At 34.9% G+C, this 15,430-nt stretch overlaps 1 protein-coding gene across 1 annotated transcript in view; it reads right to left on the reverse strand.

The window, feature by feature from the left end:
- Positions 1-15,430, reverse strand: part of SPAG16 (sperm associated antigen 16) — a 919,440-nt gene that overhangs the window by 408,328 nt on the left and 495,682 nt on the right. The window lies entirely within an intron of this gene.

The raw sequence follows: 15,430 nt of genomic DNA on the forward strand, positions 1-15,430 counted from the left end.
TTTATACACTGATACATGTTATCTCTGGTCAGGTTTAAATATCATTCTGTAGAGGGTGTTTCAGCTATGTTAACAATTGGTGATGAACAATAGCAGACATGCACTCTATCAGTTTTGAATGGCTTCCCAGAAGGGAGAGCCTAGTGTCACTATATACTACTTGGAAATTATTTTTCCTTTCAGTCTATTAAGAGACAGATTAATCCATTTTAGTTTTCATCAGGTATTGCAAGAAACTGTTGGAGATGCGAGGCAGCCACAAAATAGAGGCAAAAAAACTTGGTGGCTGACAAGATAGTTAGCATTTTTGTTGTAGTTGTACTATGTTGCTTAGCAAAGGATCAAATACAGAAGATTATTTTCACTACACCTATGAGAAATGTTTTAGTAAAATGGTTCCTTAATATTTACCTGTCAGAAGACAGTATTTACTAAATATCCAATATAGGTAAAATATGGTAGGTCATTAAAAAGAATTTGAATGGGGGTGCTTGGGTGGTTCAGTTGGTTAAGTGGCTGACTTCAGCTCAGGTCATATCTTATGGTTCATGGGTTCAAGCCCTGCATTGAGCTCTGTGCTGACAGCTCAAAGCCTGGAGCCTGCTTCAGATTCTGTGTCTCCCTCTCCTCTGCCCCTGCCCTACTCCTGCTCTGTTTCTCTCTCAATAATAAATAAAAACATAAGAAAAAAATTATAAAAAGAATTAGAAGTCATGCCACAAGTAAAGCACATTGTTAAATGACATAGATCTATATAATAGAATTAATTATTATTTTGGAATTTTAAAAATTTTGTTAAAGTTTATTTTTAGGGGGAAGGGGCAGAGAGAGAGGGTGACACAGAATTCATAGCAGGCTCCAGGCTCCGCAATGTCAGCACAGAGCCTGACATAGGGCTCGAACTCACAAACTGTGAGATGAAGACCTGAGCCAAAGTTGGATACTTACCTAACTGAGCCACCCAGGTGCTCCTTATTTTGGAATTTTTTAAAATAGAAAATATTATCCCATTTGTAAATATGGAACCAATATACTATTATTAAAAGGTACTGAATTAATCTACACATTTCAGTGTTGACCTTTAAAGTCAGTGGAACAGACACTTATTCTATAAAAAGCTGGGTAAAATATGCCTGCTTAGTGTTATGAAAAATCTTTATTCATTAAAGGACAATCTTTATTTTATTGCAAAATATAAACTTTATGTATTATTTTATGTTAGATGTCATACATATAAAGTGTGTGATATCTAGATAACTAATAAATACTAGAGAATGACTTTCATTTGTTTTATATTTTTAAACAATGCTGGATTTTTAAACCTACTCATTTGAAAGCTTCTAATTAGAATTATTAAATATTCATATGTAACATACAAGGATTCAGCTACTAAGAAACATACACCCATCTCAATTCAAATTATACTTTAGTGTTCTCAAATCATTATACACATAATCGTCAAACTAAACTTCTGAAGCAATACCTTTAACCATAGCACTACTTTGCTTAAAAGCTTTTATTTTCATGAATAAGATATAAAATAAATGGTCATCTGCCTCCATTCTCTATCAAAATTTTACAAATTGACTACATACCCATAAAACAGGACTCCTCTCTGTTCTACTTCTCATCCTTATATTATACTTATGCTATCACTTTCATCTGAACATTTTCTCCTCATTATTGCCAATTATAAAAATCCTACTTAACTCAATGTCCACCTTAAAAGTTGTCATCATTAACCCTTTCCCAATTCCCTTGGTTTAGTGCTATATAATACAGTGCTGTGACTTCAACAAAATGGCAAATCAGGCAGCCCCAAATACCTGTCTCTTTATGAAAACATTAAACAACAAGCAGAAACTATCAGATTCAACTGTGTTAGAATTCTAGGTATGTCAAAGGTATAAAGCAATCAAGAGAATGCTGAAACAAGGAAATGTTAGGAAAAAGTTGTGTCATTCTTTCTTGCTTGGCTTGGCTACAGTACTGAAGATGGGAGCCCATGTTCCCAGTATAACATGCTGGCACAGGGATCTGGAAAGAGCAGAGCTGACCTTATTAACACAGTTTTGTGTTTGTCTGTTCTAACCTGTCTCAGGTTTACCTACAGGATTGACACAATGGATTAATATCCAGGATATATAAAGAACTTCTACTACTCAACAAAAAAGATAATAAATTTTAAAAATGGGAAAAAGTCTTAAATAGACAATTATATAAAGAAGATATACAAATAGTAAGCACATGAAAAGAGACTTAACACCATTAGTCATTAGGAAAATGCAAATCAAAACCACAAGACACCACTTCATGCTTACAAAGATAGCTTTAATCAAGATACAAGAAAATCATATATGTTGACAAGCATGTGGAGAATATTAACCCTTGTATGTTGTTGGTGGAAATGTAAAATAGTATAGCCATATGGAAAAGCTTGGTGGTTTCTCAAAATGTTAAACATATGACCGCTTTCTTACACCATGTACAAAAATAAACTGAAAATGGATGAAAGACCTAAATGTAAGACAGAAAACCATCAAAATCATAAAGGAGAAAACAGGAAACAACCTCTTTAACCTTGACCACAGCAACTTCTTATTTGACATATCTCCAGATGCAAGGGAAACAGAAGCAAAAATAAACTATTGGGATTTCATCAAGACAAAAACCTTCTGCATAGCAAAGGAAACAATCAACAAAACTAAAAGGCAACAGATGGAATGGGAAAAGATATTTTCAAATGACATATCTGACAAAGGGTTAGTATCCAAAATCTGTAAAGAACGTTTCAAATTCAACACTCCAACCAAATAATCCAGTGAAGAAATGAGCAGAAGATACTTTTCCAAAGAAGGTATTCAGATGGCCAACAGACACATGAAAAGATTCTCAATATCACTCAACATTAGGGAAATACAAACCAAACCCACAATGAGATACCACCTCACATCAGTCAGAGTGGCTTAAATTAACAACTAAGGAAACAACAGATGTTGGCAAGGGTATGGAGAAAGGGGAACACTTTTGCACTGTGCATGTAAATGCAGCAACTCTAGAGAACAGTGTGAAGTTTTCTCAAAAAAAAAAGAAAAAAAAGAAAAAAAATAGGGACACCTGCATGGCTCAGTCAGTGAAATATTCAACTCGATTTTGATTCAGGTCATGATCTCATGGTTCATGGGATTGAGCCCCACTTTGGGCTCTGTACTGACAGTGTGGAGCCTATTTGGGATTCTGTCTCTATCCTTCTCTCTCTCTGCCCCCCCCTGCTTTTGTGATATCTCTCAAAATAAATAAATCAACCTAAAAAATTAAAAATAGAACTACCCTATGACCCAGCAATTGCACTATTGGGCATTTCCAAAAGGATACAAAAATGTGATTTGAAGAGGTACATGCACCCCAATGTTTATAGTAGCACTTTCAACAACAGCCAAATTATGGAAAAAGCCCAAGCTCAAATGCCCAACAATTGATGAATGGATAAAAACGTGTGTGTGTGTGTGTGTATGCCACACACACCACTGGAATATTATTTGGCAATCAAAAAGAATGAAATCTTGCCACTTGCAACAATATGGATAGAACTAGAATGTATTAAGTGAAATAAGTCAGTCAGAGAAAGACAAATATATTATTTCACTCATGTGTAATTTAAGAAACACAACAGATGAACATAGGAGAAGGGAAAAAAAAGAAGATAAAAACAGAGAGGGAAGCAAACCCTAAGAGACACTTAAATACATAGAACAAACTGAGGGGTTCAGGAGGTGAGGTGGTGAAGGATGGACTAAGTGGATGAAGGGCATTACAGAGGGCACTTGCTGGGATGAGCACTGGTGGTTCTATGTAAGTGATAAATCACTGAGTTCTATTCCTGAAACCAATACTACACTGTACCTTAACTAACCGTAATTTAAATTGATAAATTTAAAACAAAGAAAAAATATTTAAACATATATATGTGTACCAGTATCTGGGTCTCTGCTTTCAAAACTTTTGGGTCCATATCTAGAAGCAGGATTTCTGGATCATATGATAATCCTAAATTTTGACTTTTTGAGGTATATTTTCTGTTTGAGATCATCCAAAAATTAAAATAGATTCCAGGGATGGTTGTACAACATTGTAATTATAATTAGTGCCAGTGAAAATTAATGCTTGAAGTGTGTTTATATATCAAATTTTATGTTATATTTACCATAATTAAAAACTATATAACATTAATTTTAATTCATGTCCTATGTGTAGTAGTTCTATAAGTAGGAGACGATAGAAATGATTCCTAAGAATTCTTGCAGGTAAGTTTCAAATATATAAATATTCCATAAATCATCAGTTTTTGAAGGAGTTAACATATATCATTCAATAAAGGTAAAAATAAAAGTGCTTAATCTCCTTAGCTATCTCCTGTGTTGCACTAATGAATCAATAGTTCTATGACTGTAAAAGTACTTTCACTATACTCTTAGACTATCAACAACCTGATTTTTCTTGAAAATTTCTTATTAATATCTTTTAAAATTTATTAAAATCATGTTTTCAAACAATAAACAAAATAAGCTTAGGGTAAAGTGTACTCATCTGAATTGTTAGTTAGATTACTAAAATCACTATCAGTTGATTACTTTTAAATTAAAATAAAAAATGAAATGAAATATATACCAATTTGTTAATCTACATATTATATTCACTATCATAAAAAACAACCTAATTATTTTCTTGGGTATCAAAACAAGTAGAGCATTAATATAATTAGTGTAGGATGCTTAATGAAAATCAGGACAGTTCTGTCAGTTTTATGAGTGAAAGGGGTAATTATGTAAGTTTAATGGGTAAATATATTCTCTACCATATATTCATTCAACATATTTTTAAAGCATTTACTCTGCATGACAAACATATGCATGTACATAGTAAGTGAATGGGCTGAGTTCATGTACATACTGGGAAGAAGGCCATCTACCAATATTTCAAGAAGGCCAGGATGTACATTCTCCTAAAGCACTGTGCTTGCAGATCCTATTAGTTAAGATGTTATCCAGCCATTTTCATCACTAGTGTCCTGTTATACACCTTCCGCATTATCTGATTGCCAACATTTTATTACTGTGGAATTTCTTATTGTTAAATGATCATATCATAATCAGATTGGCCAAATTGTGTTTTTTTATTCCACATTTTACTCACATTCAGTTCATTAAACTATGACCCTTGTGTTCAGGGTTTCAAGTGTTAAAAATTAACTACCTGGCATCCTCTACTGCCACAAGATTTAAAGTAAAAAAAAAAAATGCATAGGGCTTGGGGCATAATCTGGATGAGGACTCATTAAAAAGCTCCAATGGCTCCCCACTCAACCACGGAAAAGACATAAACTCCAAACCTGGCCTTGTAACTCTTTGCCCTCAGTTCCCAACTTGTTTCCTTACATATCCTACACTGTAGCCAAAGTCAATTTTGCCCCATTCTACAGCTATGGTACTTCTTGCTCCCATTCAAAGTTCATGATGTTACCTCTGTCTATAGGAGACCTTTTTCTTCTCTTTTCAAACCCCACCTCAAATGTCACACCTCTGTTAATTTCCCATAGTTCCTTAGAGAGCTGTTTCTCAGCAGGCCTCCTATAATACTTTGCCTGCCTGCAATTATCTGACTCTTTGAATGAACACGACTTGTATCTGCCTCCTCCTCTAAGATGTGAGCACTTCAAGGGAAAGGGAACTCAGCATAAAAATAGGAACTAAATGTATATGTACTATATACAAAAGTTAGTGAGAAGCTCTGCCATGTGTAAAATATATTCATATTCATTTTCATTTGTTTCTCTTAAAGCAATAGATACTCTAATTTCACAAAGTAGAGCCAATAGCCACAGAAATCAAGAAGCAAGCCAATGTCAACACATTCAGTAACACTGGATGGAGTCAAGATTTAAATCTAAGTCTTTCAATTTTATGTATTTATTTTAAAGTTTACTTATTTATTTTGAGAGAGACAGACAAAATGCAAGTGGGGAAAGAGCAGAAAGAGAAAGACAGAGAATCCCAAGCAGACTCCTAATTGTCAGCGCAGAATGCAATGAGAGGCTCAGACTCACAAAACCATGAGATCATGACTTGAGCCAAAGACGTGACTGGGATGCTCAATCAACTGAGCCACCCAGGTGCCCTTAAGTGTTTCAATTTTAAGTTCATTGTTTTGTATGGCTTAGGTAGGAAAGAAAAAAAGGTTAAAAAGTTTTGTTAAATCATTGCCCAAAGGTATAGAATTTGAATTCAGTTCTGTTTCTAAACCCAGTAAATTCACTATTCTATTAGTAGAAGGCTAATACTACAGGCTTAAAAAAAAAAAGTAGTTGATATTTTGAAATTGTACATAAATCAATGGATTGAGACAGGGTTATGGGCAGCTTCATATAATATGTTGGGCATTTTGAAGTAAACTACCTTTACACATTGAAATACATTAATAATTGGCTATTAAATAATTCAATCTTTGATATGCCATAAAAGGAAGCACAACCACTATAAACCTCTGTTATTTAATACTATTGTCCTCGAAGTTCCATAAAATCGGCTTAAGTGCACTATACACGATGATTATTCAAAAAGCCTCAGTGTATAATGTGCATAAAGCCCATAAAACACTATCCTCCTACACTGTATAGTTTAACCTAAAATTAAGATGCTAGCTCTAATAAACATAGAAAATTATGACAACTTAACTTATAGTTATCTTCACTCTTTTAGTCATCAGAGCAAGGGTTAGCATAGAATTTATACCTTAGTTCTTTTCACAAAATCTTATATTTGTTTTAATTTCATTGTGTCTATATATTTTTCTGTATTAAGAAAAACTGCATAAAAGTAATATTAGAATCACAATTAAAGAGAGATTTTTTTTCTCTAAATAACTGCAGTAGTGTCTGAATATTTTAAAATCTCACAAATTATTTTATCTGTGAGTTTAACACATGTCTCCCTTTTGGTGTATACTTTGATCTTTTTATTTACCTTCAGATTTGGCTTTGTTGGATTTGAGGGGGTTTACTGGGTAAAATTCAAAGCGATAGAAAAACAATTCCCTAATGGATACCTAAGGGGGAAAAATAGATTTGTTGATTGCCATGTTTTATGAGTTAAACATAAAGAAGGTGCTGATGGGAAATTTTGTCAGAATACAGTTTGATGTGAAATAGTGGGAGGATCTAGTACAGTTGTTACATTCTTATGGTAGAGTGTAAATTATGGATAGGGGCATTAGATATTTTGAATAGTAGGCTCTAATATAGAAGTCACAAAAATAATGAAGATGACTCGAATTTCTAGGCAGAAAAAGTAGAACCAGATTGAACTAAGTTATTCAAAAGTTGAAAGAGCCTGAGAACCTCCTGCTGAGTCTTGTTAAACTTCTTGCTCAAAAGGTGAGCTCTGACAGAATCTCCCAGAGCTTCGTGTGACCCACACAACCCATAACCAGCTTGCAGCCAGAAGGAAGCAGAAAGGTGTGAATTCCATCTTCTCTTCATACTTCCCTTAGTGAATAGAGGAAGAGAGATAAGCCATAGTAGGTCACATGCATTATCAATCAAATGAAATACAAAGACAGAGTTAACAGAGGTAGAGTCAGAAGACTGGGGAAAATTGGGATGCCAGGGTGACTGTCGGTTGAGCGTCCGACATCTGCTCAAGTCATGATCTCACAGTTCGTGGGTTCGAGTCCAACGTTGGGCTCTGTGCTGACAGCTCAAAGCCTGGAGCCTGTTTCTGATTCCATGTGTCCCTCTCTCTCTCTGCTCCCCGTCCCTACTCATGATCTCTCTCTCTGTGCCTCTCAAAAATAAGTGAGTGTTAAAAAAAAAAAAAAAAGAACACTGGGGAAAAATGATCAAGCGAGCCTTCAAGAAGCACTTAATGAAATTCATTCAAATATTTTACAGGGTTCAAAAAAACCATTATTATTTTCTAATAATGCCTATTTCTCTAATTATTAAAGAAATAAATGTATACTGTAGAAGAACTAGAAAATAGGTAAAGGAATGTCAAAGAAAATAAAAGTCAATTACCTAGCACAGAAAAAAAATATTGGTATCTTTTTGCTGCTTTGGTATGTACATTTCATATGTAGAAATTCTCTCTTTCTCTTACTCCCTCAGCTATGTTTGGAGTAGTATTTATTTTTCAAAAAGATTTTATAGTGCATAAAATTTTGCTTTTGTTTTATATATAATCTATAATTAGGGATATTTTTCTTGTTATGAAACAAGTTAATGTTTATTATACAATAGAACCTTGGATTTCAAGTAACTTGTTCTGTAAGTGTTCCACAAGACAAGGATTTCTAATAAGTTTTAATTTGATAAAAGAGCCATGTCTTGAAATACAAGTAGTGTGTGATGCCAACTGTCACATGATCACAACTGAGCCAATGGCCTTTAAATTTGTTTTAATTTACGAGTGATTTGGATTAGAAGCATGCTTCCAGAACAAATTATGCTAGCAAACCAAGGTTTTACTGTATTTATAATATATACATATACTTTTAACTCTTTAATGTATTGACATTTTTGGTTTATACAGTGAAATAAGGATTTAAACTTGCTTTTTCCCAAATACCCACTAATTGTCAAAGCTCCTATTTTAATTGTAATAGATTTAGATACACTTTTGTATACTTTTCACATTGTATATTTGATAGCTAATGAGTCAGTTTCTACTCTAGTGTTTTCCACTATGGAATCCTCTGTCAATTTCCTTATGTTTTATTGTGGCTGGAAAAATTAAAATCAATTTTGTTTTAGTAAATTAAAAACACAGGATTGAGGTTGTGATGGCAGAAAAGTAGGGGGGGGCCGTGATTTCCCTCATCCCTCAAACACAGCTGTAAATGAGGTTAAACCATTTGAAACATCCAGGAAATCAATCCCCAGAGTGACAGAAGCAATTCCATAGGTAGAGGGAGACAGCTTGAGCAGAACAGAGGTGTGTGTATATGAATTGGGGGAGAAAAAATGGTGTAGGCACAGAGGGGAGGGAACCCCTCTCTCTTCGTTGGAGAGATAAAAGGGAGAGAAAGACAGATGGGCTGTGAAATTACAGTTTTGAGTTGGCACAAGAGGAAAATCCCTCAGGACCACGGACTGGGGAATGAGAAATATAGAGTGCCAGTTTCTATTTTGCAAATAGACTGTAGCTGAAACTCAGAGGTTTCAAAAGTATGCAACCTTCTAGGGAGTGAAACCAGACCCAAGTGTACATGCCTGGTGGGGAAAGGAGATGGCCCTGAGGCAAGGTAGCAATTTCCTGTGCATTAGGAGACAACAGTTCCCTTGCTCATGTATCATGCAAAGAGGGTTTATTTTCTCCCCAAGGACAAAAGACCCTGCAGGCACCAGCAGGAGTCCTTTTATCTGCGGAGTTGAGTGGTGCTACTCCAGAACAGGGTCCCTGTTGTATGGGGTTCTTTAAGAGATCAGATTTTGAATCCCAGCCAAGTGTCTTAGGGAGAGTGGAAAGGAAAGAGACTGTGGAGCAGGGCAAGCCAGCCGCCCACACTACTCTAGGAGGGCTGCCTGAACAGCTTGGTTTGAGACGCCTGCTATGGGGAGGAAAGAAAGGGGTGTCACCATTTTCCTCCCCATCACCAACACAGCAGGACTTCAAAGAGCATCATAGTGGTCCCCCGTAGAGGTAGGACCCACTTACATCAAACCCAACCCCTCTGTGCCTGGTACCTGCTTCTCTACTGGAGGAGGACGGACCCCACACCGCTGGCCTCTCCTCCAGACCAGCACAGCCACCAGTTTCAGGCTCCAAGAGACCATTGTTTTGTCTATTGTGTGTTTGTCTGCTGTTGCTTAGTCTGTGTTCTTCTCTTTTCTTTTTCATTCTACTCTCTCCTTTTTTGGAATCAGGCTCATAGTTTCTGATTTGTTTTGGGTCAATTTACAATATATATATGTATTTCTTTTCTGTTTGTGTGTTTAATCAGGCATTTTTTATTCTATTCTTTTTATACCTTCTGTATGTCTTCTTCATCTTTATTTTCCTTTCTCTGTCTTTGTATTAAGCCTTTATAGTTCTTTTGATTCTCTGCTTGGTCTTCTTTTCTCCTCTTTCATTTTTCTCTTCATATGGGATCAGATTTATCTCCCTTTCTCTTTTTTTCTACAGTGATGTCAAAGAACAAATCAAAGCGCACCTGGTTGAAGGTCCAAACATTCCAGCACTACAAGCAAGGAGGAGCTTTGCAGAAGACTGACCATTGGGATAGAGCAGCCAAAATGCAGCAAGAGAGTGCATGCAATACATTCCAAAAACACTTCCTAAATTGCCAGGCTCTGGACAGTGTAGGACCCCTCTTTAATATAGTAGTATTCAGAGGTACAGGACACATATGAAGATCTTAAAACACATGAAAGACAGAAACCTAACCGAAATGAGAAAATGGAAGAATTCTCCTCAAAATAAAATTCAGAAAGAAATACAGCCAGAGAATGGCTAAAAATGTATATAAACATGGGTGCCTGGGTGGCTCAGTCAGTAAAGCAGTAGACCTCAGCTCAGGTCATGATCTTATGGTTTGTGAGTTTGAGCCCCATATTGGATTCTGGGCTGACAGCTTGGAGCCTGAAGCCTGCTTTGGATACTGTGTGTCCCTCTCTCTCTGCCCTCATCTGCTCACTCTGTCTCTCAAAAAATAAATAAATGTTAAAAAAAATCTATATAAACAATATATCTGAATAATAAACTTAGAATAGCAGTGATAAGACTAATATCTGCACTTGACAAAAGCAAAGACAGCAGAGAATTTATTGTTACAGAGATCAAAGACCCAAGAAATAGTCATGATGAATTAAGAAATGCTGTAAATGAGATGCAAAACAAACTAGATATAGTGACAGTGAGGATGGAAAAAGCAGATGAGAGAATAGGTGAAACAGAAGATAAAATTATGGAAAACTATGAAGCTGAAAAAAAAGAGGGAAAGGAAATTACTAGATGACTAGGGGAGCATAAGACCCAATACCAGCCAATAAATTGAATTGGTTATCAGAAATCTCCCAACAAGTAAGAGTCTTGGGCCAGATGGCTTCCCAGGGGAATTCTACCAGACATTTTCAGCAGATTTAATATTAATACTTTTTCATCTCAAAATATAGACCTACCTGGCAGTAAAGCTTCCAGACTCATTCTATGAAGCCAGCATTACCTTGATTTCCAAACCATAAAAGGATCCCACTAAAAAGGAGAATTTCAGGCCAATATCCTTGATGAACATGGATGCAAAAATCCTCAAGATACTAGCAAATCTAATTCAACAGTACATTAAAAGAATTAGTCTCCTTGATCAAGGGAGATTCATTCTTGGGCTGCAGGGCTGGTTCAACATTTGCAAATCAATGAATGTGATAAATCACATTAATAGAAGTAAGGCTAAGAACCATATGATCCTGTCAATAGATGCAGAAAAAAGCACTTGACAAAATACAACAGCTTTTCTTAATAAAAATCCTCAAGAAAGTCAGGATAGAATAAACATACCTTAACATCATAAAAGTCATATATAAAAGATCCACAGCTAATATCATCCTTAATGGGGAAAAACAGAGCCCCCCCCTCCCTCCAAGATCAGGAACATGACAGGGATGTCCACTAAGTCCTAGCCTTGGGAATTAGACAACAAAATGAAATAAAAGGCATCCAAATTGGCAAAAAAGAAGTCAAACTTTGACTCTTTGCAGATGACATGATACTCTAAGTGGAAAACCTGAGGGGCACCTGAGTGGTTCAGTTGGTTGAGCATCTGACTTCAGCTCAGGTCATGATCTCATGGATCATGAGTTTGAGCCCCAAGTTGGGCTCTGTGCTTACAGCTGAGAGCCTGAAGCCAGCTTCAGATTCTGTGTCCCCCTCTCTCTCAGCCCCTCCCCTGCTTGCACTATGTCTCTGTCTCTCTCTTAAAATAAATAAACAGTAAAAAAATTAAGTGGAAAACCCGAAAAACTCCACCAAAAAACTGCCAAAACTGATATAGGAATTCAGCTAAGTTGCAGGAGAAAAAAATCAATGTACAGAAATCTTTCAAATTTCCATGCACCAATAATGAAGCAACAGAAAAAGATATCCGGGAACTGATACCATTTACAGTTGCATCAAAAAACATAAAATACCTAGGAATAAATCTAACCTAAGAGGTAAAAAATCTGTATGCTGAAAACTATTAGAAAGCTTATAAAATAAATATTGTTAAAATGTTGATACCACCCATAGTCAGATACTTAACCAACTGAGCCACTCAGGTACCCCTTAAAATTTTTTTAAATGTTTATTTATTTTTGAGAGAGAAGGGAGCGGCAGAGTGAGAAGGAGACAGAAAATCCAAAGCAGGCTCCACTCTGTCGGTACAAATGCCTGATGTGGGATCTATGAGATCATGACGTGTGCCAAAGTTGGACACTCAACTGACTGAGCCACCCAGGAGCCCCTATAAATAACAACATTTCAACAAATGTTTTTCAACAGACTTTGGAACAACTGGACATCCACATGAAAAGAATAAAGTTGGGTTACTTATATCATATAATAAAATTAACCCCAAACAGATCATAAAAAACAAATTTGTATAATTCTTAGAAGAAAACATTAGAAACTTAAAAAAATGTTTATGATCCTGGGTTTAGCTTGTCCTTAGATGCAACACCAAAAATACAAGCAATAAAAAAAGTTGATAAATTAGACTTAATCAAAATTAAAAGCATTTTTTCCTGTGTATAATATTACCAAAAGTGAAAAGATAACCCACAAAATGAAAAGAATACTTGAGAATCATATTTCTAATAATATATAAAGAAATATGTACAGAAATCTTAAAATTCAATAATAAAAAATAATTCAATTAAAATGGGAAATAATTGCGATTATATATTAATACAAAGAAAATATACCAATGACTAATAAGCACATGGGAAGATGGTCAGCATTACTATATTTAGGAAAATGCAAATCAACACCATGTTATGATAAAACTTTGCCTCCAGTGAGACACTAATAAAATAATAATAATAATAATAATAATAATAATAATATTTCAGCACAGATGTGGAGAAATGGGAACCCATATGTATTCCTGTAGGAATATAAACAGTGTAGCTGCCTTGAAAAACAATTTGGTTATTCTTCTAAATGTTAAGTACAGAGTTACCATGTGACCCAGCAATGCCACTCCTGGATTTAAATCCAAAAGAAGTGAAAACATATGTCCTATAGCAGCATAATTTGTAATAGTCAAAAAGTGAAAAGATTTCAAATAGCCATCGGCTAATGAACAGATAAACAAATGTGCTATATGCTCATAATGGACTATGCACATAGGATTTTCCAGTACTGATCCAATTTTAGATTTGTATTCTTTTAATAGAAATTTTAGTTTCTAACTGTAGTTTACAATTTTGTTATCAGAAAACCCTATGGCTAATCTGTTAAATTTCTCTATTCCCTACCTCCAGACCCTCCTTGGAATATTTGTTTTCTGGAGTATAGAGTTCCACAGTCTCTGTTCTTATTTATTATAATCCTTAAAACATTTTATATGTTTTGCATTCTTTAATGCCCTTTTATGTGTGTCGTTCATATCACTATTTTTATTTTCTTCAACATCAGTTATGCTCTTAATTTATCTTTAATGTGTTTTTGTATCCTACTATCATATTTAGGTTTTCTTGAATTTCTCTGTAGTTTAAAATAGATTCAAAACAATTTTCTGAAGAGAATTCTGGTATTTCCCAACTGGTAATCCCTTAGATTATGGCTGTATGATGGACCCGCAGTGATGTTCTTAGAATATATTTATGCTTTATGGGAAGCTATCCTTTTTAGTTTATCATTGTACCAAAATATAATAGGGGTATTATTGAGAACATCATTTAATGTACCTGACTATGTTCTCCAATGAGCTTCATCAGTGAAAATCCTCCCTTAGTACTAATAATTGTGTGGTTTTTTCCCTCTTAAATATCTGGCTTGAGTGCTTCTCAAACACTCTCTGTTTTACAGATGAAAGACAAATTATTTCCTGGATATTTGAAAGCTTAAAGTTAAAAGTGTGACTCAGCATTAAGAAATGAGTTACTATAGCATGTATTTTGGTTTATTTCTAGTTGTTCCATCATCTCTCCTCAATATTTATCCTTTCCTCCAACTTTAATTTATATGCTTTCATCATATTTTATTTTTGTAAGCTAGTTTAAATCTTTTCTGGAAAAAAAAAAAGAATATAAATAAATCAAATTAAGAGTGAAAACTAAGCCTGGCTGAGATATTCTTTTGCTTCTTACCATGTTTTCTGTGTTTTATATACTTCTGTCTTTTTTATATTGTATAACTATTTAAATTAGGAACTAGAGAAATCATGGGAGGCTTGTATGTTACTATCTTGAAATTGAATATTTTATCTACCTTAAAGGAACATGCTACTATTGTAACGTTGAATTCATAAACATTCTATATTGCTGCTACACTTAGAATACTTTTAAAATTATTTCTTATAATTCATATACTTTCTTTAAATGCTTTTTTGGTATCATAATAGCCAAATGTTAAATATTACAGATTCTTATAAGAGAAGACAGTTCCTCATTTTCTCACTTACTCAGAGTTTACATGTAATTCCCAAATTTTGAAATCTTGAGTAAAATAGAAGAAATTGAACCTCAGTGTCTCGTATGTTTGCACATTGGGACTACATTTAAAATTTTGGGCCATTAAAATAAGAGTTCCTGAGGAGGCTGGGTGGTTCATTTGGTTAAGCATCTGACTTTTGGCTCAGGTTGTTTTCTCATGGTTCCTGAGTTTGAACCCCATCTCTGGCTCTCTGCTGACAGCTGGGAGCCTGGAACCTGCTTCAGATTCTGTTTCCCTCTTATCTCTGCCCCTTCCTCACTTGTGCTCTGTCTCTGTCTGTCTGTCTCTCTCTCTCCTCTCTCTCTCTCTCTCTCTCAAATAAACATTAAAAATTTTTAAATAAGTGTTTCCAAGAATAAGTATTAATAAGCTTATGCCAAATGTATTATACAGAAAACTATGTCAAAGGGGAAATGAGAAACTATTTCTAAAGCAAAAGAGATGCGCTCTTAAATACTATTTTTTAAATGCCTTGAGAAGTCACAAAGACAATTTAGAAGCTAGTGACTTCAGGAAAATGCCCTGGAGACCTTTTGCACAGGATGAGCCACAGTTAAAGGGCTATATGACCCTATGTTTCTTTTCCATCTGAAACAGACCAAAGATGAAGGGAAGAGTTTACACCTGAGAGTAGTGTGTCTCTGTATGTATACCCCTCCAACAGCATATATGTTAGGATTTTTTAAAAAATCTATGACTATATGAAGAGAAAAAAATTTGATAGTGTGAGGTTTTTTTTTTTT

This window comes from Suricata suricatta, chromosome 3 (assembly GCF_006229205.1).
Source record: "Suricata suricatta isolate VVHF042 chromosome 3, meerkat_22Aug2017_6uvM2_HiC, whole genome shotgun sequence".
NCBI lineage: Eukaryota > Metazoa > Chordata > Mammalia > Carnivora > Herpestidae > Suricata > Suricata suricatta.